The sequence below is a fragment of the Dermacentor andersoni genome, chromosome 7 (genome assembly GCF_023375885.2).
Source record: "Dermacentor andersoni chromosome 7, qqDerAnde1_hic_scaffold, whole genome shotgun sequence".
NCBI classification, from domain to species: domain Eukaryota; kingdom Metazoa; phylum Arthropoda; class Arachnida; order Ixodida; family Ixodidae; genus Dermacentor; species Dermacentor andersoni.
The window spans coordinates 21845902-21873527 of record NC_092820.1 but is presented as its reverse complement, the minus strand read 5'-3'; the positions used below and the strand labels follow the sequence as shown (position 1 = coordinate 21873527).

General features: G+C 47.7%; 1 protein-coding gene across 1 annotated transcript in view; it reads right to left on the bottom strand.

Moving 5' to 3' along the window:
* LOC126535526 (uncharacterized) overlaps window positions 1-27626 on the bottom strand; it is a 48273-nt gene that overhangs the window by 1561 nt on the left and 19086 nt on the right. The window lies entirely within an intron of this gene.

The following is a 27626-nucleotide window of genomic DNA, read 5'->3' as shown; positions in this document are numbered from 1 at the left end:
ATTGATAAGAAAAAGGGCACAGAAACCAGTCTAGTTTTGAACCTTACGTTGGGAAAAGGGCATGCAGGCAATAAAAATAAACGTTAGAGCAGAAAAAACTTGGGGCGGGAACTCACAGCTTTGGACTCACCATACCGTGCGTAGCATTCTATGGAATTCTTACTTATGAAGCCTATACTCTACCCATGTAACCAAGACTGCTATATTTTAAGAGATAAGCAACCGCAGAAGAATAGCGCGTATACTATGATGATCTCGCTAGTAAACCCGTTTTTAACACCAGCGTTGTGTTTGGTAAGTTATAATTTTGCTAGAACACCAAGTATAATTTATTATATGTAATGACTCAAAAAATGCTATGCACTAATACAAATTTTCCAGGGGGAGTTGCTGCCATTTCTTTTCCCTTATGACTCTTCCTTCTAAGAGTGCCTATTGTTGTAGCACTTTTTTTCGCGCCTAGTTTGCCCACCGACGTGCTCGCATTCGTTCAACGTGTCCAATTCAGAAGCTTCTCTCAGTCATTCCATACGAAATTCTCTCGCCGCTTGCCTTTACACATGTACTTTTCACGTGCAAGTCCTCGCCAGTGACCTAACTGCGCCTCCTTAAGTGTTGCGTTTTGTATGCGTTTTCTCGCCGCATTCTGACGCCTCTATTCCTCGTCAATGAGCAGTTTCTCAGGACGCGTCGTAGTCACAGAATTGTCATAATCAAAGTAATACTAGCAATGAGCTCACTCAAAAATTGTTATTTTCTGGCCTATGGTGCGACACAGGCTTTGGGCGGATGTGTGCTGGAAACTGGCAGCTTTCTGACAAAATATCGCGTCGGAGGTTCGTCTGCCTACAAGCAGATGGTGGTAATCATACAGAAGTTTGTGCATTCACATAAGTTTACCTATTCAAGCTTTGATTGCGCTATGGTTTTATGGGGGGCACCAAACGGAAGGAAGAACAAAACAGAGTAGAAAATTATCACGGTCACCTAGCCAAAGACTGCTACGCACTAAAACAGGCAAAGCCCAGACACTAAGCAATAGGGCCGCTGTTTGTCGTAAAAGCTCACTGATGCCGTTGGGGGTCATGAGAAGAGGCACATGGAAGCATCTGGCTAGCGACAAACTACAGTTCACCTGTAAAAATACTTCAAATTTTCTTGCCGAACTTCGAAGTCTCTGGTGGAGGCCAAGGAACGGCAAGTGCGGATATGCGGAGAGTCACAAAGTTTTGACAAGATGAGAAAACTCGAAATTGAACAATGGATGACGATCACGCTCTGTTCAATCTTCTTCCGTCTATATGCCACTTTTGCTGCTAATGAAGCGCTGAGGAAACACCAGTAAAGAGCGTCCACCATAGCGCGTCCAGGAGTTAATGCGAGGCCCCCAAACAGGCGATAAACAATCTCCAAAGTCCAGTACGTACAAAATTCCACGCAGTGTTCACAGATAACCGCATTATTTACTTGATGTAGCTGGTTTGCTTTCGAGTGGAAACACTGCCGAATGCAAGAAGAATGCGTGGTTACAGACATTTCGCCCCCTTAACATTTTGTCGGACTGCGAAAACATAGATAATTATTGCGTTGTTAAACATTTTCGTCGGTCCTCCTCGTGCTTTAACTTTGTGCATGCTTCTTATTAGACGAGCTTGTTTTGCATGTATATATCGACAACGTGCTTTGCAGCTTCCCTGTGTCCTTCTCGATCCTAGAATTTATAGTATGTGAGGTTTCGTTGCAATCTAAATAAAGCACTTGATGCTACATACTTAACTTCATTAACTCAGCAGAAATAAATTTGTCATGAATGCTAGTTTCGAAGAATGGTCGGCATAAGGCCAAGAATTTTGTGCCATCTCGATGAGCGCGAACACAGCTACTTTAAGGAAGGGCAGATACATTCTGAAGATGAGCAGTACAAATAAAGGTTGAACGAAAAGACAAAGTAAAGGTGTCGTTATATAGCTACAACAGCGCGGCTCATTTCTCTGAGCTGGGAAATGAACTAAACACAACCTAATCGCTCGCAAACAGGTTGCACGCGAAATGGCACGTTCAAACATCCAGCGCAACAAGTCTACGTGCAGGTTATTTAGATGTCTACTTTCACTCTTGTTTATAACGTTACCGAATGGACGGGTCATAATATAAAAACGACACTACAAGAAGCAGTACGCAATTTCAATATGCACTTCCCATATTATAAAGGTCAACATGACTCATTTTAGTAGACGCGGCTTTGGGTATACACTCAAACTTCAAGTAGTATAACATGCAAAAAATGCGCCGTTAGATTCGGCATTCGTTATAAGCACATATTTGTTGCACTCTGATATTCGCAAGACATTTTCTATTGAATTTCTTATATCCAACAATTCGTTTTATCCTTGTTGGTTATAGTGAGGTGCGACTGTACCGTGCAAAAGAACAAAACAATGACAAAATGACCCTTCGGGACGGCACGTTCATGGAACCTTCAGAAATTAAAGTCCTACTGAGTTTACAGACTTCCGCCTTGTTTTCTTTTCTTTGCATTAAGCAGGAAGAATTACCATTTCATCGGGAATGCCATCACACAATTTTTGGCAAATATCTTACGCTTTAAGAAGGAAAAAGCGTGAGCAGCTCATTGCCACAGCACGGAAATCTTTTAAAGGTAATTACTGTGCGTTTATCTTTCTTCTTTTTTTAGCATAGGCTCCTTTTTATCACTACGAACACAGCCAATTCGTCAGTCCACAGCACCGCCATGGTATGTTGAGCTCATTGTTTTGCTACGTTCCAGTGTGTCAATCCAGAGCACGCAGAACCGCTCTAAAGTTGCTCTCGCAAGGGCGAGCCCACGTGATGCTGCAGTAACCGAGGAGAGAGCAGTGCTGTTCCGAGGGCTCTTGCCTGACCACGGGAAAGAGAGACCAGTGCTTGTTGTTGTCGCTATTGATATTGATCCCTTTCCAACGTGGCACTTGTCGACCTGAGTGGTTGCGCCGCGTGCCTACAGTGGGGGACTGGCCATGAATAGGGTGGTTAAATTAGACGGATGAAAACAAGGGAATTAGCAATTTCCATGTTGGAACTCGAGAGTAAAATTTTCGTGAGTGAAAAAAAGAAATCGGAAGAAACCCGTGAAATAAAATAAGAAAGAAAACTTATGCCAAACCTGCCTTTTGCATGTTCCGAGTGTGCCTGCGCTGTACAGCAGCGGCGAGCGCCGGAAACGTTCTGCACGGCGTCGGAGATTCGTGACACGCGCGTATGCGCGGGCAGCCTGCAGCAACGAGGACGCCAACTCGCGTATTGTCGGCGCAGTGCTGACGACGTGATGTGTTTCGGTAGAAATATCAGCTGTTCACAACGATATTCGGTTAACCTCTGGTACGTCACAATATATGCCGACAGGACACCGTTGTTCTTAAGAAGTCGACGTCACGGCGCGGCGCCAACATTCGGCCGACAATAGTAGGCAGAGTCTGCCTGTGGCAGACCATGGCAGACCTATTCTCATGATATTGTTACGATGAGGCGAAGAAGAGAATGACGATGGTCCTGAAGACGACGAAAAGTTGACACAGTTTGGCTGGACTCTCTTCCGTCATCGCCAACGTTCGATTTTTGTAGATATATTGTAAATAGGTTTATACGCGTAAAATTTGGTGGAGCTACGGGGTACCCGTCTTCTTCGCAATGGAGCTCCGCAGCGGACGTCACATCCATCTCGTGACAGTGCCTCCTGGGGACGACAGTTGGTCTACGCCTGCACCGGCACCGTCGGCTACCCACACCCAGTACGTTGCCCTTCCACATCCGCATGACCCCGGAACACCACGGTATGGGCGTAGAAGAATGGCTCAGCATGCGCGAACGTCTCATCAAGATGAAAAAGCGGGATTCGGCCATAATGCTTGCCGATGTGATTTTCTATCTGGACGGAACTGCGCGTATTTGGTTCCAAAGGCATGCAGAGGAACTTGCTAGCTGGGAGTTGTTCAAGCAGAAGCTGTCCGTTCTTTTTGACAATCCCTCTGGTCGACAGCTAGCCGCCACAAGGCCCGCGCCCAAAGTGTTACCGAGTCATCATCATCATCATCATTATCATCAGCCTGGTTACGCCCACTGCAGGGCAAAGGCCTCTCCCATACTCCTCCAACTGCCCCGGTCATGTACTAATTGTGCCCATGTTGACCCTCCAAACTTCCTGATCTCATCTGCCCACCTAACTTTCGGTCGCCCCTGCTACGCTTCCCTTCCCTCAGAACCCAGTCCGTAACCCTTAATGACCATCGGTTATCTTCCCTCCTCATTACATGTCCAGCCCATGCCCATTCCTTTTTCTTGATATCAACTAAGATGTCATTAACGCGCGTTTGTTCCCTCACGCAATCTGCTCTTTTCTTATCCCTTAACGTTACACCTATCATTCTTCTTTCCATAGCTCGTTGCGTCGTCCTCAATTTAAGTAGAACCCTTTTCGTAAGCCTCCAGGTTTCTGCCCCGTACGTGAGTACTGGTAAGACACAGCTGTTATACACTTTTCTCTTGAGGGATAATGGCAACCTGCTGTTCATGAACTGCGAATGCTTGCCAAACGCACCCGAGCCCATTCTTATTCTTCTGATTATTTCACTCTCATGATCCGGATCAGCAGTCACTACCTGTCCTAGGTAGATGTATTCCCTTACCACTTCGAGTGCCTCGCTACCTATCGTAAACTGCTGTTCCCGTCCGAGACTGTTAAACATTACTTTAGTTTTCTGCAGATTAATTTTTAGTCCCACCCTTCTGCTCTGCCTCTCTAGGTCAGTGAGCATGCATTGCAGTTGGTCCCCTGAGTTACTAAGCAAGGCAATATCATCAGCGAAGCGCAAGTTACTAAGGTATTCTCCATTTACTTTTATCCCCAATTCTTCCCAATCCAGGTATCTGAATACCTCCTGTAAACACGCTGTCAATAGCATTGGAGAGATCGTATCTCCCTGCCTGACGCCTTTCTTTATTGGGATTTTGTTGCTTTCTTTATGGAGGACTACGGTGGCTGTGGAGCCGCTATAGATATCTTTCAGTATTTTTACATACGGCTCGTCTACACCCTGATTCCGCAATGCCTCCATCACTGCTGAGGTTTCGACCGAATCAAACGCTTTCTCGTAATCAATGAAAGCTATATATAATGGTTGGTTATATTCCGCACATTTCTCTATCACCTGATTGATAGTGTGAATATGATCTATTGTTGAGTAGCCTTCACGGAATCCTGCCTGGTTCTTTGGTTGACAGAAGTCTAAGGTGTTCCTGATTCTATTTACAATTACCTTAGTAAATACTTTGTAGGCAACGGACAGTAAGCTGATCGGTCTATTATTTTTCAAGTCTTTGGCATCCCCTTTCTTATGGATTAGGATTATGTTAGCGTTCTTCCAAGATTCCGGTACGCTGGAGGTCATGACGCATTATGTATACAGGGTGGCCAGTTTTTCTAGGACAATCTGCCCACCGTCCTTCAACAAATCTGCTGTTACCTGATCCTTCCCAGCTGCCTTTCCCCTTGGCATAGCTCCCAAGGCTTTCCTTACTTCTTCCGGCGTTACTTGTGGGATTTCGAATTCCTCTACACTATTCTCTCTTCCATTATCATTGTGGGTGCCACTCGTACTGTATAAATGTCTATAGAACTCCTCAGCCACTTGAACTATCTCATCCATATTAGTAATGATATTTCCGGCTTTCTCTCTTAACGCATACATCTGATTCTTGCCAATTCCTAGTTTCTTCTTCACAGCTTTTAGGCTTCCTCCGTTCCTGAGAGCTTGTTCAATTCTATCCATATTATACTTCCTTATGTCAGCTGTCTTACGCTTGTTGATTAACTTCGAAAGTTCTGCCAGTTCTATTCTAGCTGTAGGGTTAGAGGCTTTCATACATTGGCGTTTCTTGATCAGATCTTTTGTCTCCTGCGATAGCTTGCTGGTATCCTGTCTAACGGAGTTACCACCGAATTCTATTTCACACTCCTTAATGATGCCCATAAGATTGTCGTTCATGGCTTCAACACTAAGGCCATCTTCCTGAGTTAACGCTGAATATCTGTTCTGTAGCTTGATCCGGAATTCATATTTTCCCTCTTACCGAAAACTCATTGATCGGCTTCTTATGTACCAGTTTCTTCCGTTCCCTCCTCAGGTCTAGGCTAATTGGAGTCCTTACCATCCTGTGGTCACTGCAGCGCACCTTACCGAGCACGTCCACATCTTGTATGATGCCAGGGTTACCGCAGAGTATGAAGTCTATTTAATTTCTAGTCTCGCCGTTCGGGCTCCTCCACGTCCACTTCCGGCTATCCCGCTTGCGGAAGAAGGTATTCATTATCCGCATATTATTCTGTTCTGCAAACTCTACTAATAACTCTCCCCTGGTATTCCTAGTGCCTATGCCATATTCCCCCACTGCTTTGTCTCCAGCCTGCTTCTTGCCTACCTTGGCATTGAAATCGCCCATCAGTATAGTGTATTTTTTTTTCACTCTACCCATCGCCGATTCCACGTCTTCATAGAAGCTTTCGACTTCCTCGTCATCATGACTGCATGTAGGGGCGTACACCTGTACAACCTTCATTTTGTACCTCTTATTAAGTTACCGAGTCATACGTCTCCTATATTCAAGATGTCCTCGCTCTTTGTCACAAAATCGACACGTCCATGGAAGAGTCCGACGAAGTACTCCTGTCAACATGTTCGTGCTCCATTTTCTTCAGCCCTCCTACTGTGTCTGAAGCAGCCACCATTTTCCGTGCAGATTGCCATGCAGAATGCAGATTGCCAGCGTACTTGCAATATTTAATAAGGAGATAAGACACAAAGGGTAATTGTAGACCAATTTCAATACTACCCATCTTTTCGAAAGGAATAGAAGAAATTATTGGCTGTCGTATAACGGCATTTAATGAAAAGGGGATTTATTTCTAGTTGCCAGTATGCTTTCCGCAAACGTTTATCCGCGAAAATTGTCCTTCTTGAACAAAAAAAATTAATTCTGGATAACCTGGAAGAACGTTTTTCAACCCTAGGAGTATTTATACATTACAGTAAGGCATTTGACAGTATAAATCATGCTGTACTGTTGCAAAAATTAACTTATTATGGTATACGGGGCATAGCTAGCTAGCTTTCGACTTAATCGCATCGTACTTGAAATGCAAGTGCAAATTGACGCTGTATCACATGTCAGGCCAGTCAAGACTGGCGTTCCCCAGGGAAGGAAGTTGGGACCCCTTTTGCTTATTTCTACGTAAATGACTTGGTTAAAGGCGATCCTAACAAAAGATTTGTTATTTGTGCTGACGACACAACTTCCCTATTTAAATCGAAGGATGCACATAGCCTCATAACGACAGCACCCTCGTTTCAAAGAAAACATATGAATGGTCTGTTGAAAACCACCTTCAAATTAATGCTAACAAAACTAATGCAATGATGTTTCAAGCTAAAAATAAGAAAGTTACACCATAAGCAGTTTTCCTTAGAGGGAGCTCCCAAACTGAAATTGTAAAAACAATAAAAAAGATTTGTGTCTCCTTCGATAACCACATGACGGGGAACACCAATTACGAGTTCTTGGCTCGAGAAGTGTCCCAAGTTGCAGGCGCAGTGTAATGCCTTTAATATCTTCCACGCAACATAAGAATACTAATTTACAATGTTTTATTCTTAAGTCATATAAATTACTACTATCTAGTATGAGGTACGGACTCCGAAACCAATATACACTGTCTCTATATCTCGCAGAAAGAATAATACGTTTGATATATGATAAGCTTACGATGTCTCCCTAGGCCACTGTTCACAACACTCAATTTACTTAGAATTCAGAATCTCTTTCATCACCGTTTGGCAATGACATAGCAAGGAATCAAGCATGCAGTTAACGGTATCCGAAATATAGCTCGTCTACATAAATACGTTGCAGCCAATGACACAAGGGCACCTGAACAATGGAACATTCAACATTCAAGAACGAATTACGGTCAGTAAATGCCTCGACACACACTTCCGACTTTACTAAACAACCTCGCCTTACAGAAATAGATGTTCTGTCCCTATGGAGCTTGCAAATATACTAGTCAGAGTAACTTCGTTATTCTTTATTGAGTTTGTGCATACGCTATGCTGTATATTACCTTTTCCTTTTCTTTTTCTGAGTATGTACTGTACTGAACATATTGCTTCAGTTTCTTATTCTAAAATTTTTTTAAACTAATGTAGCATGCTCACGTTTAAATTTAATGTTTTCCTTGTGCACACAGGCTACTTGTTTTGTAATTATTAAAATGTATTCCCTATTGTATACATACATTTCTTTAAGTTGACGTCTGTCCTCCTGTGTAATCACATGTGAGCACCCGCTGCCTCCTGTTGCCTGAATTTCATGGGTTTATGGGCTGGTCAAGCTGCCTGCGCGCAACTTTTTACCCAAAACCTCACCATAGAAATTATTTTATGGGAAATAAAGCCATTCATTCATTAATTCATCCTCAGAGGCATTGCGGATGACGCATTTAATCTCCTGGTTTCTAACATTTCTACTGTCGACGCCATCATAAAGGAATACCGTCGCTTCGAGCTAGCGATGAACCACCGTGTCACCCATAAATTTTTCCGCCTGTCGAATACCGTCGCGACATCCTCTTACATCGATGAAGACAACCCACCACCCTAATGCGACAACGTGACCCGCATTGTGCGTCGCCAACTCAAAGCTGTGTTGCTCGCCTCGGCCCAGCAGACACCTTAGGACAACTCGTCATCGTCGTAGTCACTTTGAAGATGGAAATGGAACAGACAATTCCAGCGCAGCAACTACCCCTCAGTGGAGGACACACCAACAGCCCTGCATGGGGAATGGGTGTGGGGAGACAAAGATGATGGAGAAAGAGACCGGAAGCCTCCTCCGCAACAATATCCTTGATCCAGTCCATGGTTTGCCAGGAAGTCGCTAACCTGGACATCTCTACTGCCTGCTCTGTTAATCGCCCTGACGCCCGTATGAGTCCTCCTATGACCATGCCCGGTTCGAATCCCAGTGTTGCGCAATTTCGCACCGGAATAAAAAAAAATCCGCGTGTTGATAAAATTGCTGAAACAGGCCTGGAGTGTGGCCTGATCCCGGTGACCAGAACCGGTAACGCACTCCCTCACAAGAGCAGGATTGGCCACCCTGGTGCAGTACTTGGCCACAACCTCCTATATGAATACAACAATCAAACCCCGGCCCTCAGTCCCCACTGCGAAGCAACTGATCATGGCGGCGATGAGACCTGTGACGCAGCCGAGGGTGCTAAGAATCCCGGGGTCCGGACAGGCCGCCATTGGAATCTGAACCTCACAACGTTTAAGACTGGAACGTTATCAAGCGAGACGAGTCTAGCAAAGCTATTGGAGGAATCAGAGGGCAGTAAAGGGGATATAAGAGGACTCAGTGAAGTTAGGAGGACAAAAGAAGCATATAGAGTGCTAAAAAGCGGGCGCGTCCTGTGCTACGATGGCTTACCATAGAGACGAGAAATAGAAGTCGGATTCCTGATTAATAAGAATGTAGCTGGTAACACACAAGAATTATATAGCATTAACGAGAGGGTGGCAGGTCTTACATCCAGTCACATCCAGTCATGATGTACCGGAAGTCGAAAGCTTCTATGAAGACGTGGAATCGGCGATGGGTAAAGTCCAAACAAAATACACTATACTGATGGGTGACTTCAATGCCAGAGTAGGCAAGAAGCAGACTGGAGACAAGTCAGTGGGGGAATATTGTATATTTTCTAGGAATAGCAGGGGATAGTTATTTGTAGAGTTTGCAGAACAATATAATATGCGGGTAATGAATACCTTCTTCCGTAAGCGGGATAGCCGAAAGTGGACGGGAAGGAGCCCGAATGCTGACGCTAGAAAGGAAATAGACTTCATACTCTGTGCTAACCCTGGCATCATACAAGATGTGGACGTGTTCGGCGAGGTGCGCTGCAGTGACCGTAGAAGGGCAAGAACTCGAATTAGCCTAGACTTGACGAGGGAACGCAAGAAACTGGTACACAAGAAGCCGATCAATGAGTCAGCGGTAAGAGGGAAAATAGAGGAATTCCGGATCAAGCTACAGAACAGGTACTCGGCTTTAACTCAGGGAGATGACCTTAGTGTTGAAGCAATTAATGACAACCTTATGGGCATCATTAAAGATTATGCAATAGAAGTTGGTGCTAACTTCTTTAGGTAGCATACCAGTAGGCTATCACAGGATACGAAAGATCTGATTAAGAAACGCCAATGATTGAAAGCCTCTAACCCTACAGCTAGAATAGAACTGGCAGAACTTTCCAATTTAATCAACAAGCATAAGACAGCTGACATAAGGAAGTATAATATGGATAGAAATGAACATGCTCTCAGGAACGGAGTAAGCCTAAAAGCAATGACGAAGAAACTAAGAATAGGCAAGAATCAGATGTATGCGTTGAGACAAAGCGGGCCATATCATTACTAATATGGATGAGATAGTTCAAGTTACTGATGAGTTCTATAGAGATCTATACAGTACCAGCGGCACCCACGACGATAATGGAAGACGGAATAGTCAAGAGGTATTTGACATCCCGCAAGTAACGCCGGAAGAAGTAAAGAAAGCCTTGGGAGCTATGAAAGGGGGAAGGCAGCTGGTGAGGATCAGGTAACAGCAGATTTGTTGACGGATGGTGGGCATATTCTTCTAGAAAAAGTGGCCACCTTGTATACGCAATGCCTCACTACCTCAAGCGTACTGGAATCTTGGAAGAACGCCAACATAATCTTAATCCATAAGAAAGGGGGCGCCAAAGACTTGAAAAACTATAGACCGATCAGCTTACTGTCCGTTGCCTACAAAGTAATCGCAAATAGAATCAGGAACACCTTAAACTTCTCTCAACGAAAGGACCAGGCACGATTTCGTGAAGGCTACTCAACAATAGACCATATTCACACTATCAGTCAGGTGACAGAGAAATGTGCGGAATATAGGCAACCCTTATATATAGCGTTCATTGATTACGAGAAAGCGTTTGATTCAGTCGAAGCCTCAGTGGTCATGCAGGCATTACGGAACCAGGGTGTAGACGAGCCATATGTAAAGATACTGAAAGATATCTATAGCGGCTCCACAGCCACGGTAGTCCTCCATAAAGTAAGCAACAATATCTCAATAAATAAGGGCGTCAGGCAGGGAGATACGATCTCTCCAATGCTATTCCCAGACCTGGATTGGGAAGGATTGGGGATAAGAGTTAATGAAGCATACCTTAGTAACTTGCGATTCGCTGATGATATTGCCTTGCTTTGTGACTCAGGAGACCAATCGCAATGCATGCTCACTGACCTGGAGAGGCAATGCAGAAGATTAGGTCTAAAAATTAATCTGCAGAAAACTAAAGTAGCTATTAACAGTCTCGGAAGAAAACAGCAGTTTACTATAGGTAGCGAGGCACTGGAAGTGGTACGGGAATACATCTGCTTAGGGCAGGTAGTGACCGCGAATCCGGATCATGAGACTGAAATAATCAGAAGAATAAGAATGGGCTCGAGTGCGTTTGGCAGGCATTATCAGATCATGAACAGCAGTTGCCATTATCCCTCAAGAGAAAAGTGCATAACAGCTGTCTCTTACCAGTACTCACGTACGGGGCGGAAACCTGGAGGCTTACGAAAAGGGTTCTACTTAAATTAAGGGTGACGCGAGAAGCTATAGAAAGAAGAATGATGGGTGTAAGAGAAAAGAAAAGGGCATATTATGTGAGGGAACAAACGCAAGTTAATGACATCTTAGTTGAAATGAAGAAAAAGAAATGGGCATGGGCAAGACATGTATAGAGGAGGGAAGATAACCGATGGTCATTAAGGGTTACGGACTGGATTCCAAGGGAAGGGAAGCGTAGCAGGGGGCGGCAGAAAGTTAGGTGGGCGGATGAGATTAAGAAGTTTGCAGGGACAACGTGGCCGAAATTAGTACATGACGGAGGTAGTTGGAGAAGTATGGGAGAGGCCGTTGCCCTGCAGTTACCCTGCAACCAGGCTGATGCCCAGGCTGCAACCAGGCCGTTGCCCTGCAACCAGGCTGATGAAGATGATGATGATGATGACTATGCCCAACTGCAGCCCGCCCTTTCTTCCCGTTATCGGAATCCACCTGAATGGTGACACCGGACAACAAGCCGAGTTGTTTCTGCTGCGGCCGAATTGGTCACGTTTCCCGTCACTGCTGCAGTCGTTAACGCCTCCGTCCCGACACACCTTTCCTTATCACTCCGCTTCGCCCCCAAGCGCTTCGCTCCGCCGCTTCCTCGTCGCGTCTGACGCCCCTGGTGCTGACCGCCGTTACAGTCGCTCGCCTCACGTTTCCCATCACGGCCGCTGTCGTTGAACGCTTCCGCACCGACACACCTTTTCGTATCCCTCCGCTTCACCCCGGAGCGCTTCACTCCGCTACCTCCTCGGTGCTTCCGATGCCGCTGCTGCTGAGCGCCGTTACAATCGCTCGCCTGATGTTTCCCGTCACTGCCGCAGTCGTTGAACGCCTCCATCCAGAAACACCTTTCGGTATCCCTCCGCTTCGTCCCCAAGCGCTTCGCTCCGCCGCTTCCTCGTCGCGTCCGACGCCCCTGGTGCTGACCGCCGTTACAGTCGCTCGCCTCACGTTTCCCATCACGGCCGCTGTCGTTGAACGCTTCCGCACCGACACACCTTTTCGTATCCCTCCGCTTCACCCCGGAGCGCTTCACTCCGCTACCTCCTCGGTGCTTCCGATGCCGCTGCTGCTGAGCGCCGTTACAATCGCTCGCCTCATGTTTCCCGTCACTGCCGCAGTCGTTGAACGCCTCCATCCAGAAACACCTTTCGGTATCACTCCGCTTCGTCCCCAAGCGCTTCGCTCCGCCGCTTCCTCGTCGCGTCCGACGCCCCTGGTGCTGACTGCCGTTACAGTCGCTCGCCTCACGTTTCCCATCACGGCCGCTGTCGTTGAACGCTTCCGCACCGACACACCTTTTCGTATCCCTCCGCTTCACCCCGGAGCGCTTCACTCCGCTACCTCCTCGGTGCTTCCGATGCCGCTGCTGCTGAGCGCCGTTACAATCGCTCGCCTCATGTTTCCCGTCACTGCCGCAGTCGTTGAACGCCTCCATCTAGAAACACCTTTCGGTATCACTCCGCTTCGTCCCCAAGCGCTTCGCTCCGCCGCTTCCTCGTCGCGTCCGACGCCCCTGGTGCTGACTGCCGTTACAGTCGCTCGCCTCACGTTTCCCATCACGGCCGCTGTCGTTGAACGCTTCCGCACCGACACACCTTTTCGCATCCCTCCGCTTCACCCCGGAGCGCTTCACTCCGCTACCTCCTCGGTGCTTCCGATGCCGCTGCTGCTGAGCGCCGTTACAATCGCTCGCCTCATGTTTCCCGTCACTGCCGCAGTCGTTGAACGCCTCCATCCAGAAACACCTTTCGGTATCACTCCGCTTCGTCCCCAAGCGCTTCGCTCCGCCGCTTCCTCGTCGCGTCCGACGCCCCTGGTGCTGACTGCCGTTACGCTCGCAAGCCTCACGTTTCCTGTCACTGCTGCAGTCGTTGGAAACCTGCACCCCGAAACACATTTTGGTATCCCTCCGCTTCGCCCCGAAGCGCTTCGCTCCGCTGCCTCCTCGGCGCTACTGGCGCCGCTGCTGCTGACCGCCGTTACAGTCGCTCGCCTCACGTTTCCCATCACGGCCGCAGTCGTTGAACGCTTCCGCACCGAAACACCTTTTGGTATCCCTCCGCTTCGCCCCGAAGCGCTTCGCTCCGCTGCCTCCTCGGCGCTTTCGATGCCGCTGCTACTGACGGCAGTTACAATCGCTCGCCTCACTTTTCCCGTCACTGCCGCAGTCGTTGAACGCCTCCGCACCGAAACACCTTTTGGTATTCCTCCACTTCGCTCCGTTGCTTCCTCGGCGCTTCCGGCGCCACTGGTGCCGACCACCACTCGCTCGCCCTCACCACGTCTTCAGCCACGTCCGCCCCAACTTCGCCGTTCTACTTCGCCGCCGTAATCAGGAGCCACCCTGCCGAAAAACTTCACGATGCAGCACCTCATGGTGGTGCTGCACCGTCCGATTTGCCGCACTATCCACCACTGATGCTGTTAGCAAGACACAACCCCTTAGATGTTCAAGTGCATGGCACACCTGTCCCAGAACTGATAAATACCGGCGAACACACCTCCATTATGAGCGCTCACCTTTGGCGTAATCTAAAGAAAGTTCTCACACCTGCTATTACTCTGGTCGTACCAAGCGCCGACGGCAGAATGGTTGGCGTAGTGGGTACTGCCCGCGTAAGCATTGCTGGTTTCCATACTGTCGTCCCTTTGGCACTGTGCTTGCCCACGGCCCCCCTGACCTGATACTTGGCCTAGACTTTCTCTCTGATAATTCTGTGTTCATTGATTGTTCCTCAAGTACTGTCCACCTTGACCTACCTCTGCTCTCCAATCCTCCAGCTCAACCCCAGATTCGTCCAAGTCCGAATGATTTTGTTCATATGCTACCGCAGGTCCTGACGTGCATCGAACCGTTACTTTCGCCGCCAGTTCCAGATGGTGAGTGTATCGCTGCACCAGTTGCTGCCGTTGTTCTCAGGCACAACGTCACCGTCCCTCATACCTTACTAACTGTCACTAGCAACCGCACTTGCCCTCCCGTGGTGAATTTCGGCCTCATAAAGCAAGTGCTACCAGCAGGAATATCCCTGGTCATGATCAGTTCTTACCAGACTGCTGCGTTGAGTCTTTTGCCGTCCACGACTCCTGTGAGCCTTGCAAGTCTGCCAGCTGTTCTCACGAGGACACTGCAAAAATGATTGTTCCGGACCTCTTGCCTGGCGAAGCTAAAGCTCTCCCTAACTTAATGTATCTTTATAGAGACATTTTTGCCCTAAATGAGCGTCCCTTGGGCCAGACATCCGTTGTCAACTATTGTAGCCTCACTGCAGATGCTCAGCCAATTCATCGACGACCCTACCGAGTTTCAGCGCTGGAGCGCCAAGTCAACAAGGCAGAAGTGGACAAGATGCTAGCAAAAGATATCTTTGAGCTATCGTCAGTCTCTGGGCGTCATCTGTCGTTTTCGTGAATAAGAAAGACGCCTTGTGGCGGTTCTGCGTTTACTATCGGCACTTTAATCGCATCCAAATGAAGGTTGTCTATCCACTACCCCATATACATGACGCCCTTGATTGTCTCTATGGTGCCCAGTACTTTTCATCCATCAATCTTCGGTCCGGGTATTGGCAGATTGCTATGAATGATCTCGATCATAAAAAAAAGCTTTTATAACACCGGACGGACTTTATTAATTCAAGATTATGCACTGTGGCTTATGCAACGCTCCATCCACCTTTGAGCGCATGATCAACTCTTTACTTTAAGGGTTTGACTGAACGACTTCTCGTTGCTACCTGGATGACGCCATAGTCTTCTCATCCATGTTCGGCGCACAGCTCGACTGACTCTTGGCCATTCTTGGTATTTCTCGAATAGCTGGCCTACAGCTCACCTCGACAAAATACCATTTTGGCCATCGTCAGGTAACTGTACTTGGACATCGGGTTGACACTTCTGGAATCCAACCTGAACCAGGAAAAATTCGTGCCATCAACACTTTCCTGTGCAACACTCAGGAAAAGATGCCCGCAGCTTCGTCGGGTTTTTCACTTACTTCCGTCGTTTTGTTAAAGATTTTGACACCATAGCACGGCCTCACACAGACCTCCTAAAAAAGGTGTGCCTTTTTCATGGGGCTTCTCCCAAGCTGCTGCTCTCTCTAGTATCACGACCTTACTCACCACCCCACCTGTTCTCGGCCGCTTCAACGTTTTATGCCCTGCTCAGGTGTTCACCGATGCAAGTGACCACGGAATCGGTACTGCCATGGCGCAAATTCAGCGTGGTCATGACAGGGTTATTGCGTACGCCAGTCGTCTTCTGCCTCCTTCGGAGCGAAAATACTCCATTACCGAGAGAGAGTGTCTGGCTCTCTCTCCCTGATGTGACGCGCCTGTTGCGTCACATCAGGGAGGAGCTTTGCGCCGACCCTAACTTTCTTGCATGCGTAATCACACGAACTACAATTAAAATATGGAGTCGGATATCGTGGAGCACAGACAGGCTAGAAGTCTTCCAACTTATACTGTGTAGAAACACACTGCCTATAACTTTTCAGCACAAATATACCCACGTACGGCAGTAAAAAAAAAGTTTACTTATTCAATTTTAGCTTATTGGGATGCTGATAGCGATAATTATCATCTCCCTTTTTGTCACTCTGGCCACATAGCTTACTTGAACAGGTGGTCTTCGCGTGCCTCCCAGTGCATAATTTTAAAGAAAACCATAAGGCTTAATTTTGAACACCCTGTGAATTCTGTCTTGTGTGTGCACTCGGGTGTCGATTGCGTTCCTTGGTGAGTGGTCCTGGGCCCAAACCTCTCTTATTCCTTCACACCTATATTGTCATACTGGTAAAGTATGGCGAAGACGCGATCGTCGAGAGAGAGTCGTAGCAGTGTGACACGCTTTCCTGCTGACGATGCCGACAATAACAGTGTGCTTATCGATGTTTGATCGGCCGCCGCGTGAGAACATCGCACAGACAACGCAAATGTCGCAGCATCTGTGCTTGTGTATAGATTGTCATGGGTATAAAACTATTTACTCGATGTATTTACGAGAGATACATAAGCAGCAGCTGATAATCACGAGAGGCTGTTCGCACTTCGTCGTCATTGTCCTCTTTTTCCACTGTAACACGACCCTCGGCGGAAAAAGCACCGTCCCGGTGCTTCAGACGGGGCTATTCGTAAGGGCATAGTAAGGCTTAAGCCGAGAGACGTGTACGACGTCAGATGATGTGGAACCGGGTGGCATGGCGGAGGTCACGGGGGTTATCTCGTAAGTGACATTGGTCACTTGACGTAGAATGCTGTAAGGGCCTTTGTAGCACGGAAGGAGTTTCTCAGAGGGCCCCACTCGCCGGCCAGGGGACCAAAGTTGCACAAGAGAGCCTTGAGAAAACTATGTGTTACGATGGCGGCGATCGGTAACCGTGACGTTGAGTTTCCTGCGATGCCAACAAACGAGTGCAGGCAAGCTGGCGCGCATGGTCTGCGTGGGCGATGGCGTCACGAGCATATTCGGTCCTCTAATTCCGTACCAAGGAGAGTGAAGCGTCTAATGCTTCGGACATCTTTTGCGGATCCGGTCGGATGCCAGTCGCATTGACGAAGTGTCCAGGACAGTAATCTCGCGGTGGACGAAGTTACATTTTTTGAAGTTGAGCTATAGACCGGCCTTGCGAAAAACAGCAAGTACAGCTGAAAGGCGCTCTATGTGTGTTGGATGTGCGTGAAAACACAATAACATCATCTAGGTAGCAGAGAAAAATCGACCACTTGAATCCTTGGAATAATGAGTCCAACGCTCAAAGGTAGCCGGAACGTTGAATAAACCAAAAGGCATAACTTTGAAGTAGTAAAGACCATCACGCGTTATAAAGGCGGTCTTTTCACGATAGAGATCATCCACAGCCATCTGCCAATATCCGGCCCGTAGGTCGATGGACGGAAAATGATGTCCCTGTATAGGCAATCCAGTGCGCCATCGATACTAGGTAGTGGGTAGACGTTCTTCGTGGTGCGATTGAGGTGGCGGTAATCGACGCAGAATCTCCATGTGCCGTCCTTCTTTTTGACCAGCACGACAGATGACGCCCAGGGACTTGACGCTGGCTCAATGATGTCTTTCGCTAGCGTCTTGTCTACTTCCGTTTTGATGATGTGGCGCTCCATAGCTGAAACTCCGTAGGGTCGCTGATGGATTGGTGTTATATAGCCTGTATGTGTATGATGTTTGACAAGTAACGTCTTACTTAAAGGTCGGTTGTTCTGGTCGAATATTTCCTTGTACGAAAGCAAAAGACTGCAGAGCTGTTCAGCCTCTGCAGGTGAGAGATTCAGGGCGGTAATTTTCCGAATGTCGTTATCAGTACAGTTGGTAGACCGCAGAGGCTCACAGGAAGCGTCGAAGGCAAAAGTCTCAACGGAGCTAACTTCTAAAGCAGTGATCATAGCCAGGGTGATATCTTCAGGCAGAATTCGCTTAGTGAGCCCGTAATTCACCACAGGGAGATACGTGCGATTGTCTGTGACCCTCAGTATTGTATGCGGGACAGTAACGTTGTGGTCGAGAACGATGACAGTCATAGGAGCGGAGATGTAACCACCATCAAGAACTGGGCGAGAAGGCGACATTTCGATGTATGTTAAGACCTGTGGTGGAACATGAACAAAATCACTCGGTCTGAGGTGAATTTTGTGTGGTGTCGGAGGAAAGTACAATAGAGGCAGGCCAAGACGCACAGTACTTGACGAACAATCGATGAGCGCTGAATGGACAGAGAGGAGGTCTAGGCCTAGGATGAGGTTATGGGAGCATTGTTCCGGCACAGTGAACAGGACGACAGTATGGCGGCAGGAAATGCTCACACGCGCAGTTCACATTCCAATCACGGGCACCGTGCTGCCGTCGGCGATGCGTACGAAGCGAGTAATGGCAAGTATAACAGTTTTTCTTAAATGGCGGCGGCGAAGACGGCTGGTCATGAACGATATGCGTGCTCCGGTATCTATGAGCGCTGTGGCGGGTGTGCCATCAACTTGGACGTCAATAAAGTTATGTCTCGGAAACAGCGTCAAAGGGGGATTTTGCAGCAAGTCTGACATTGCAACACCACCTCGGGGTGCCGCATTGCCTAGTTTTTTTGCTGGGACGGACCTAGATAGGTCGGGCAGGCGAGCGGCGAAGCACGGGCGGACGTGACTGGCGACGTTGAAGCGAGGGCGAGTGAGCGTAGCGGCGAGTCGAGGTAGTGGCGTCGGAAGCGTTGTAGAAGCGACGGGCTCAAGAACTTCGGTGCGAACTTGAATTCCAGAAGGTGTTTCGAGGCGCGGACGGCCAACGGCTCCGGCAGTGACGGGAAACGTGACCGATTCGGCCGCAGCAGGAACAGATCGGCCGGTCGTCAGATGTACGCCAGTGTGACGGATTGCGGGCAGTGTAGGGATAACGGGCACTGTAAGGTGGACTGATAAGACCGAGGCATAGGAGCATGACAGGTGTCAGGACGACTCAAGTAGCAGGCGCTGGGAAGGCCCGTATTAGGGATTTCCTGGCGAACCACGGACTGAATCTGCGATATCGTCTCAGCAGTGTTGTTCCAAGACGCCTCTTGAGGCGAGGCAGGAAACGCTGCTTCGAGTTCGCGGCGTACAATGTCACGTTTTCGCTTGGTGGTGGCAAGCTAGGTTGGTTGGTGGGGCGGGTACAAAAAGAGGTCGCTGCAGTATTTGGAAGCCGTGTAAACTGATTGTGTAACGGCGACTATTCGCCTGCTCGAACCGGCGGCATTCCTTCATGATGGCGTCGACATCGGTAGGTTTCTAAAGACCAGAAGGTTGAACGCGTCGTCCGCGATGCCTTTGTTAATGTGTCCAGCCTTGTCCGCCTCTGGCGTGGACGTGTCGATTTTATGACAGAGGGTGAGGACGTCCTGAATATAGGAGACATACGACTCGGTAGCAGTTTGGGCAAGCGTGGAGAGTTGTTGCTTGGCGGCTAGTTGTCGACCGGTCGTATTGCCAAAAACGTCGGACAGCTTCTCTTCAAACAACTCCCACTGGTTAGCTCTTCCTCGTGTGTGTAAAACCACGTTCATGTATTTCCGTTGAGATAGAACACGACATTGGCCAGCATTATGGTCGGATCCCACCTGCTCACCATGCTGACGCGCTCATACATCTTCAGCCATTCTTCTACGTCAACACCGTCAAGGCCGGTGAACTTGTCGGGGTCTTGCGGCTCAGGTAGAGCAACGTACTGGGTATGTATGCGTAGTCGGCATTGCAGCTGCCGACGCGGTTCCTTCCACTGGAAGCATGTACCCAGGCTGGGTGAAACGTCCGCTGCGAAGCTCCGTGGCGAAGACGCTTGCCCCGCATGTCCACCAAAATATCGCGGGCATGAAACTATTCCCACGTTGTATTTACGAGAGGTACATAAACAGCAGCTGAGAATCCCGAGAGGCTGTTGCCACTTCGTCGTCCATACCGTCATCGTGACTGTCCTCTTTTGCCACCGTAACAATATTCATTGACGCTTTAATTTAGTAGAAACGTGCTTCCTAAGTTGAAATGCACGATTTCCAGCCCTCGCCAGCCGTCCACATTGAGTTTGAGGCAGCGTCGATCTCGTGCAGCACAGCTTCATCAGGCCTAAAGTGGCTTGTGAGTTCATCCACTATACGGCGGGCCTGAAACATTGGATAAGCAAGTACGACGAAGTAAACTGCTTCTATAGTTCAGTCCTCGCCATACCGACTCGAAGTAAACCCCTCTTACCATTGTAGGATGCGCACAGAAGTGGCAAGCGGCGATACGGTGTAGTGCCAACACCGCGGTACATCACCATTCTTAATCGAAGGTCAAATGTGTACTGCCGAGAGAGGGGGGGGGGGCCCTTCCCCCAGTCTCAGGACTGGGGAGGAGCAAAGTAGGTCATTTGCCTCCTTCCCCCACTTTTGAAACTTGGAAATATATGCGCCTAGAGTCCCAACCAAGATCACTCGGGTCTACAGAAAACGGCCGGAAGCCCTGGAAATGGGGGGTCTGGCCTGTCCACCAGCTGCACGTGGAGTCTCAGCAGCATTTGTTCTTCAGCCCACTCATCGCTGGTATCTATATACACACAGAGTCTACTCGGTAACAGCTGGTAAATTTCCCCACCTCTGGAAGTATGTAGTATTCTTTCAATTCTTGATCTAGACATTGATTCGGGCTACTTGGTCTGTCAATAGTGCAATTGAACCTCAATAGCGCGATTGAGGTTCCCAGAACTTTGAAAATTGCTTTCACTTATTTGGTCGCGGCGAAAGTGAGGCAGCACGAATCATTTGGTTCTCGCTGCCGGCGCTCTTCATCACGTCGGCTTTGTGACAACCAGTGCTCGTTGACATTAAGAGTAAAAAAATGGAGGTGGGCAGGTCATGTAATGCGCAGGTTAGAAAACCGTTGGGCCATTAGTGTTACAGAATGGATGCCAAGAGAAGGGAAACACAGTCGAGCACGGCAAAAGACTAGGTGGAGTGATGAAATTAGGAAATTCGCGGGCGCTTCTTGGAATCCGTTGGCACAAGACAGGGCTAATTGGAGAGCGAAAGGAGAGGTCTTCGTCCTGCAGTGAACATAGAAAAGGATGATGATGATGATGAGTGCTCGTGGTCTTCGAGTGAGACGTATTTATATTTGCCTGTGCGTGCGTGACGCTATGCTTGTCATAGGTGTATCTACCGTTTCGGGGGAAGGTATGCCCCTCCCCCCACAGTCAGAATTGAAAACGAAAAGTAGACCATTTATCCCCTCCCCCTTGCACACACACTCGTGAAAGCGGGCACTGTCTGTTGCACCCTGCACAAATACAACAAACAACAGCTGATGCCAAGTTTTCTCGCAGAATTGGGCTCACATAGGTACGATTTATTTATGTGCTTTCGAGCCTCGGCCCCCACGTGCTCTAGCAGATGACGCTCGGCGGGCCGCACTAAGCAGCCAAGGGTTGCCCCGTGATTTGCGGTGCGAGACGCCTCCGGGACGTGCCTTGCAAGCCTGCATTGCTGAGAAAGCTATCGCTAGGCTGCCCAAAACGAGTTTAAAGGGACACTAAAGGTTACCAGAAAGTCAAGTTAAAGTGATAAAGCAATGCTCTAGAACGCCTAAGGCGTCAATATAATCGCGAACAGAGCTTTAGTAACCGAGAAATTGAGGTAAATGCACGACACGATTTGAGACCCCCCAGCGACATTCCGGTACTAGCCCGATGACGAAAGCACTCCTCAGCATAATTTATGTCACTAGTACTCAACTACACGTACTAAAAAGATCATTTCATTAGATTATAAGACGGAAGAAAATGCTACTTGTCTACTTCTAGTTGATTCTAAGGAAAAAAATTAAATTTTGACGTTACCCTTGAGTAGTATGGGTGGTCGAAAGGTTTCGTTTTCGCTAGACTCTGTGCGCTCGATTTCGCGCCGCGCGCGCTTTGGAGTTTCACTTGTTTCTTTATCGCGTCGTGCTGCGGTGGTCCTGCTGGCTCGCGAAACTTGCATTTGGAACAAGCAGTGAGAACGCCACGCCCATGTGATGTCGTGGGATGCGCGAACGGTCCGCGGAACGTGGCCAAGGGCGGTTGCAGCGGCGAATCCAACGTTACTTATCACTGTGTGCCAACGAGTGAAACTCTCCGTTCGAAGTGGTTAAGTGCCGTACCACCTCTACCACAGCGCGCTGGCAAAGAAAGATCACGTAGTGTGCTCGCTGCACTTTTCGTCCAGAGGATTACGAGTTCAACGCCGACTTACTGAAGTCGCGTGGAGCGCCTTTCAAAGCAGGCCGCCGTCGTCGTAGTACGCAACTACGCCGGCAGCGCGAGCGCTCAGCAGCAGGTCACGTTCATCAGTGCTTAAATCGCTGAACTCTAGCCCAGCATCGCAAGCCAATGTGTCGTTATCAAGGTCGTCCATTGCAACGAACGTCGAAGTTGGCGTCATAAAATAATGAAGCAGCTTATCGTCGCGCGCTTTCCCTTCCGCTAGCCACCATATTTCCGCTTTCGCGCTGCTGTCGGCCCTGTCTTGGCTCTGTTTCTGGCCGCGCGTTTGCGTTTTGTGCAGAAAAGCCGTAGCGCCGTCTGCGGGAGCCGTTTTACTCACCGACGGCGCAACGTCACTATGAGACCATGACGTCAATACTCCTCGATCGGAGGGCGGGTGATTTGAACTGCGCTAGAGGTACGCGGACGCTTCAGAACGCATTTTCTCTTAAAATAAGTCTCTTCTTCGCACGAAACAAGCGTTTCGAGGTTTCTGGGATGGTATTTCAACAGTCCACGTTGACTTAGTATTAACCTTTAGTGTCCCTTTAATCTAGCATCACTTGCATCATGCCGTGTTTGTTGGGGCCGTCTAAACTAAGCATCGTTGAAAACACAAAATCAAATTTCTTTTTATAATTTGCCCGTATTTCAACCGTGTTGTCATTTTAGCGATATTGACGCTAGGTTTAGTGCTTTAGTTGTCTGCTTACGGCAAGGTTTGCTATTTGGTAATCAATGACTTTTTAGTGACCTGAATGAACAGTTGGCGACAATTTACCGACGTATAAGTTAGAAATATTGCCTGGAAAATGGCCTTCAAGAGTGCGCTTTGATATTCATAAGGCACATGTAAACGGCCGACACTCGTTTTACGATGCATAGGCTCCGTGACCATGATGAACCAACGCGGTTGCCTTCACATTGTGATTGTGCTTCACATCGCAGTGGTCATCATAGCCTTGATATTGTGGGCACAAAATTGAAGTTCCTTTACTATTTACGAAACCTTTTTGAATGTGTTTAAACGCTGCGGGCTGAGCGGTGTCACTAAATCTATACGTTTAGTAGACACTTAGCAAGCGTGTCAGAGAACTAATTTACCAAAAGCAAGTGGAATAAATTTTAAGTTCAGATTTCGAACATAGCAGACGAATAAGGCATCGATGGCGTAAGAAGGGCGTAAATATCGGAACGGCAGTCTAAGCTAGATCAAGGTGACAATATGGTATTTGACCTGTACAAAGCTCTGGTAATTGTCCTTACCATGCTGGCAACATGCGGCCAAGTGCGTTCCACATAATCTAGTTATGCTACCACGAATGCCGAGAAGCACGAAAGTTCAGGATAATATGCAGACTAAATGCATTTTCATGCTAGGAAAACTAAGTTGCTCGTGTTCTGTTGAATTGTGCTGTATTTGCTTGTTTCCAATCTGAAGATACTGAAAAATTTAAGCTGTCATAATTCAGTATGTAAATGATAGAGGTAGGCGATTCAATATCCATTTTTGAAATAGGAATCGAATATTAAGTATCGAATATTGAATAGACAAACGCTTACGCTAATTATACAGCAGGAATATTTCTTTCAATATATTTAGGAACCCGCTTGCACTGAATAGATAGTCAACTATCAGGCACAATTAAGATCGTTTTAAACACAAGATCACAAGAGTCATGAAAATAATTACACGAATAGCCACTTGACACCTTTAAGCGTGCTGGCAAACAAGCTTTCCAAGAATGACAGGCATTTGAAACTAACTTTTAAAAACACACAATAAATAGTTTGAAAATATTAGAAGTTTGGAAAAGGAAAATAAAACACTAAGAACGTATGTGTGTACCCCAGAGAGAATGCAGAACCTTTTACAAGGAAAAACATCACTGGTTGCAAAGTAAGAGATAAAACTCTTACATGACCAGGCTGCAAGAAAGACCAATTGCCACGCCATAAGCACATTATAGCCGATTGTCCAGTATTAGACGAAAAGAGGGAAAACGAGGGACCCAGTATTGTAAGGGCGCCGTTTTTGTAAGAACGCTGGCACGTATTTGTTAGTCAGAACCATATGAAATCAACAGATAATGAAGAAAGGGAAAGCTTAGGATTAATTGTTTGTAGTTTCTAATTGAGGTGAAAAAACGAAAAGCTAATGGGAAATGGAGGAAAACTCAACTTGGGGCGGACGGTAAGAGCCTAATCTACAACCTCTGCATTATGCGCCCGTTGCACTACAAATTGTGCTAAGGCAGCGGGAGTTCTCACGTCCATGCATTCTTGTGTATTTAAGTATGTGTACAAGATGTACATTGTGGGGTTCTCACAACCGTCCTCTTGGGACAAAGGAATGACGACACAGTAGTGCAAACAATTACAAGGGTATTTATTGCACCTATCATTAGATCAATGCCTGCTAGCCGAGTTGCTACCCACAAAACATGCCGATGGGCGCGCGACAAATCGCAGAAGTCCGACTCACCGCGACCGGGTAGCGAGCGAATATGTTCGCCCCTTGCTGGATCCCAACGCCTGGTCGTTCGCGCGTACGGTCACGCGAACGGTGGCTCTTTCACACGAGGCCTCACGAGACGGTCTCGCAGAAGCATGGATCGGCGCACGCGCTGCTTTCCGTCCAGAACCAAAGATGCAGAGCCTTATCCTTTTAGCGCCCAAGTAACGCCGCCCACAGGCGGGGTTACTTAGTAGCGCAACACTCGCGCCATCTCTCGTATTGCGCTTCAACCACTCCGACCACCGCGAGCATCACGGCATCACGCAGGCCACGCGACGAAGCCGGATTGCTGGAGGCGGGAGCTATGCGGGAAACCAAGATATCAGGGGACGCGTGAGAGTCACGCATCCCCACAAACTCAACGAGTGTTAACCAGCGCCACACCTCCACTGCAGAACCGGAAACAAAGCTTGCATTATCCATCTGGTTTCTGCATTGCGTCAAAAACTTTGTCGCTGTTTTACTTCTGCTAATTATAATTTTGCGATACTTTGTTTATCATGTGAAGAACATTAACCCGATTTGTACAGTCGGTTGTTGCGAAATATTTGGTTAGTTTTTATATTCTAAAATACCAAATAGTGCATTTTTGAATACGAATAAAATATTACACACCAACTATTCATATTCGAAACTCGGAGATTAGCCTCTCCTGCAGCAAATACATTACTAAAGCTAAAGGCATCTATACTCAGTTGAGAAATTCAGTTTTCCTTCAGCTGCACGAACATTAGACCAACATGACACGTCTATGTAAATGATTTACTTCACGCTAGCGTGCTTACCCAGAGTGCTTCAAAACCTACATTCTTAAGATCCACTTGACAGGTATAGCGAGAACTTTAGTCACTTCTTTTGTCTAACTTGAGTGACATGCTTCCGAAAATGTTGGCAACACTAGACGGTAATGGTTCATAATGTGCGATTGAAAAGCAAATTTGTCGATGACAAAGGTAACTTTCACTGACGTATTTTCAGCCTTTTTTTATTGCAATGGCAATCGCGTGATCCGCAAGTGAGTCAGACTTTACAGGATACGTGTCACCTGGGCCCGCTTTTAGTATGCATTCTCCACCCAATCGGGAACCTGAACTTCCGTATAATCTCCAATGATGATTTTCCAACACATCAACATGTCATTAACACATTAAATAAAAGAACGTGTCATCGTTTATTGGTCTGTGGAGCAGCAGCTACCCAACCTACTACCGGTCCGCTCCTCAACCTATGGAAGGAGCTCCCACTCCGTGTCGGGGTTTTGCGGTGAAGCATACGAAAAAGGGACATGTACTGCAGAGAAGGGAAAAGGGAAATTATATGCAGGGCAGTGCAGCTGCCGTTGCTGGCGTGGGGCGTCAATGCGGACAGAGTAGCGGCGGCAGAGCGATCCCAAGTGGCACATAGAGCGAAGATCACTTTATATATATATATATATATATATATATATATATATATATATATACACAGAGAGAGAGAGAGAGAGATGACTTGCCCCCCACTCGAAAAAATAGTTGGTACGCCTCTGTCGAAGGCCGTCGGTCAGACTCGCTGGCGATTCCATGAACGACGCGTAACTACGTAGAGGGTTAGATGATGTGTATAGTTATGCTGACAACATTATTAGTTACCAAGAAACAAAGTTTGCCTCTTGCGTCAAACAGGCAACAAGTGATTGCCCTTTCTATGCTCCGGCATAAACATCATCGCTGGCGAGTACGGCAGGCTTTGTCATTTTCTCGTGACCGCCTACACGCTCTCTAAATGAGCGCTTATGTGCGCAGAGTTTACTCTCGCAATTCGAACGCACAAACTATATGGCTTATGAAGAACGCAGAAAGTGAGGAGCACGTACTTGTAAAAATTAGCAGTATAGCCACTTTCCCCAAAACAACGACTAGGTGGTCGTAGTCGCCAGTTTCGACGTGTCCGGGACACATGCGTTTTCTTCTCAGTGTGATGGAAACATTCTGATATGCGCATGAGAAGTGTTCCTATATGTTTTTTTTAGCATTTCATCATGACTTCGTGCCAACGGTGCACGGTTTCTACTGTACTTGAAGCGAACCGCGAGGAGTGGCTGTTAACGTACCGATGCAAGCAAGTGCGCCGTACTTGTTTTGCGTAAGTACTCTGCTCGCAGTATCACCCATTTAACGATCTATGGCCTCTATGGTCAAAACTGAGCTACAGAAGCAGTTTTTATCATCCGATTGGTGCAGTGTAAGTGCACGTCTAACAACGGCAATTAAATACGCGAAATCGGCTTCTACGACAGCGGTAAGCTCCGCTGAGTGTAATCGACCCCAGCTCGAACTTGATGTGGCGGCTGGCGAGTGCTCATCAACGTTCGAAGCACGTTTGGATTGAGTGTGACTAAATATGAATAATAGGAATACAAGCGCAGGCGCTGTGGCTATCGCCTTACGGTGCAATGTATTCGTTCAGAGCCACATCGCACGGCTTGTTGGCGTAGCTGCACCAAAGCCCGTCGTCATATTTGAACGACTTGCGGTTGGAAGTCGTGCCAGAGTCGTTGCAGGCCTCGGTGTCTTGCCCAGGAAGCGTCCAGTCACACAAGCGA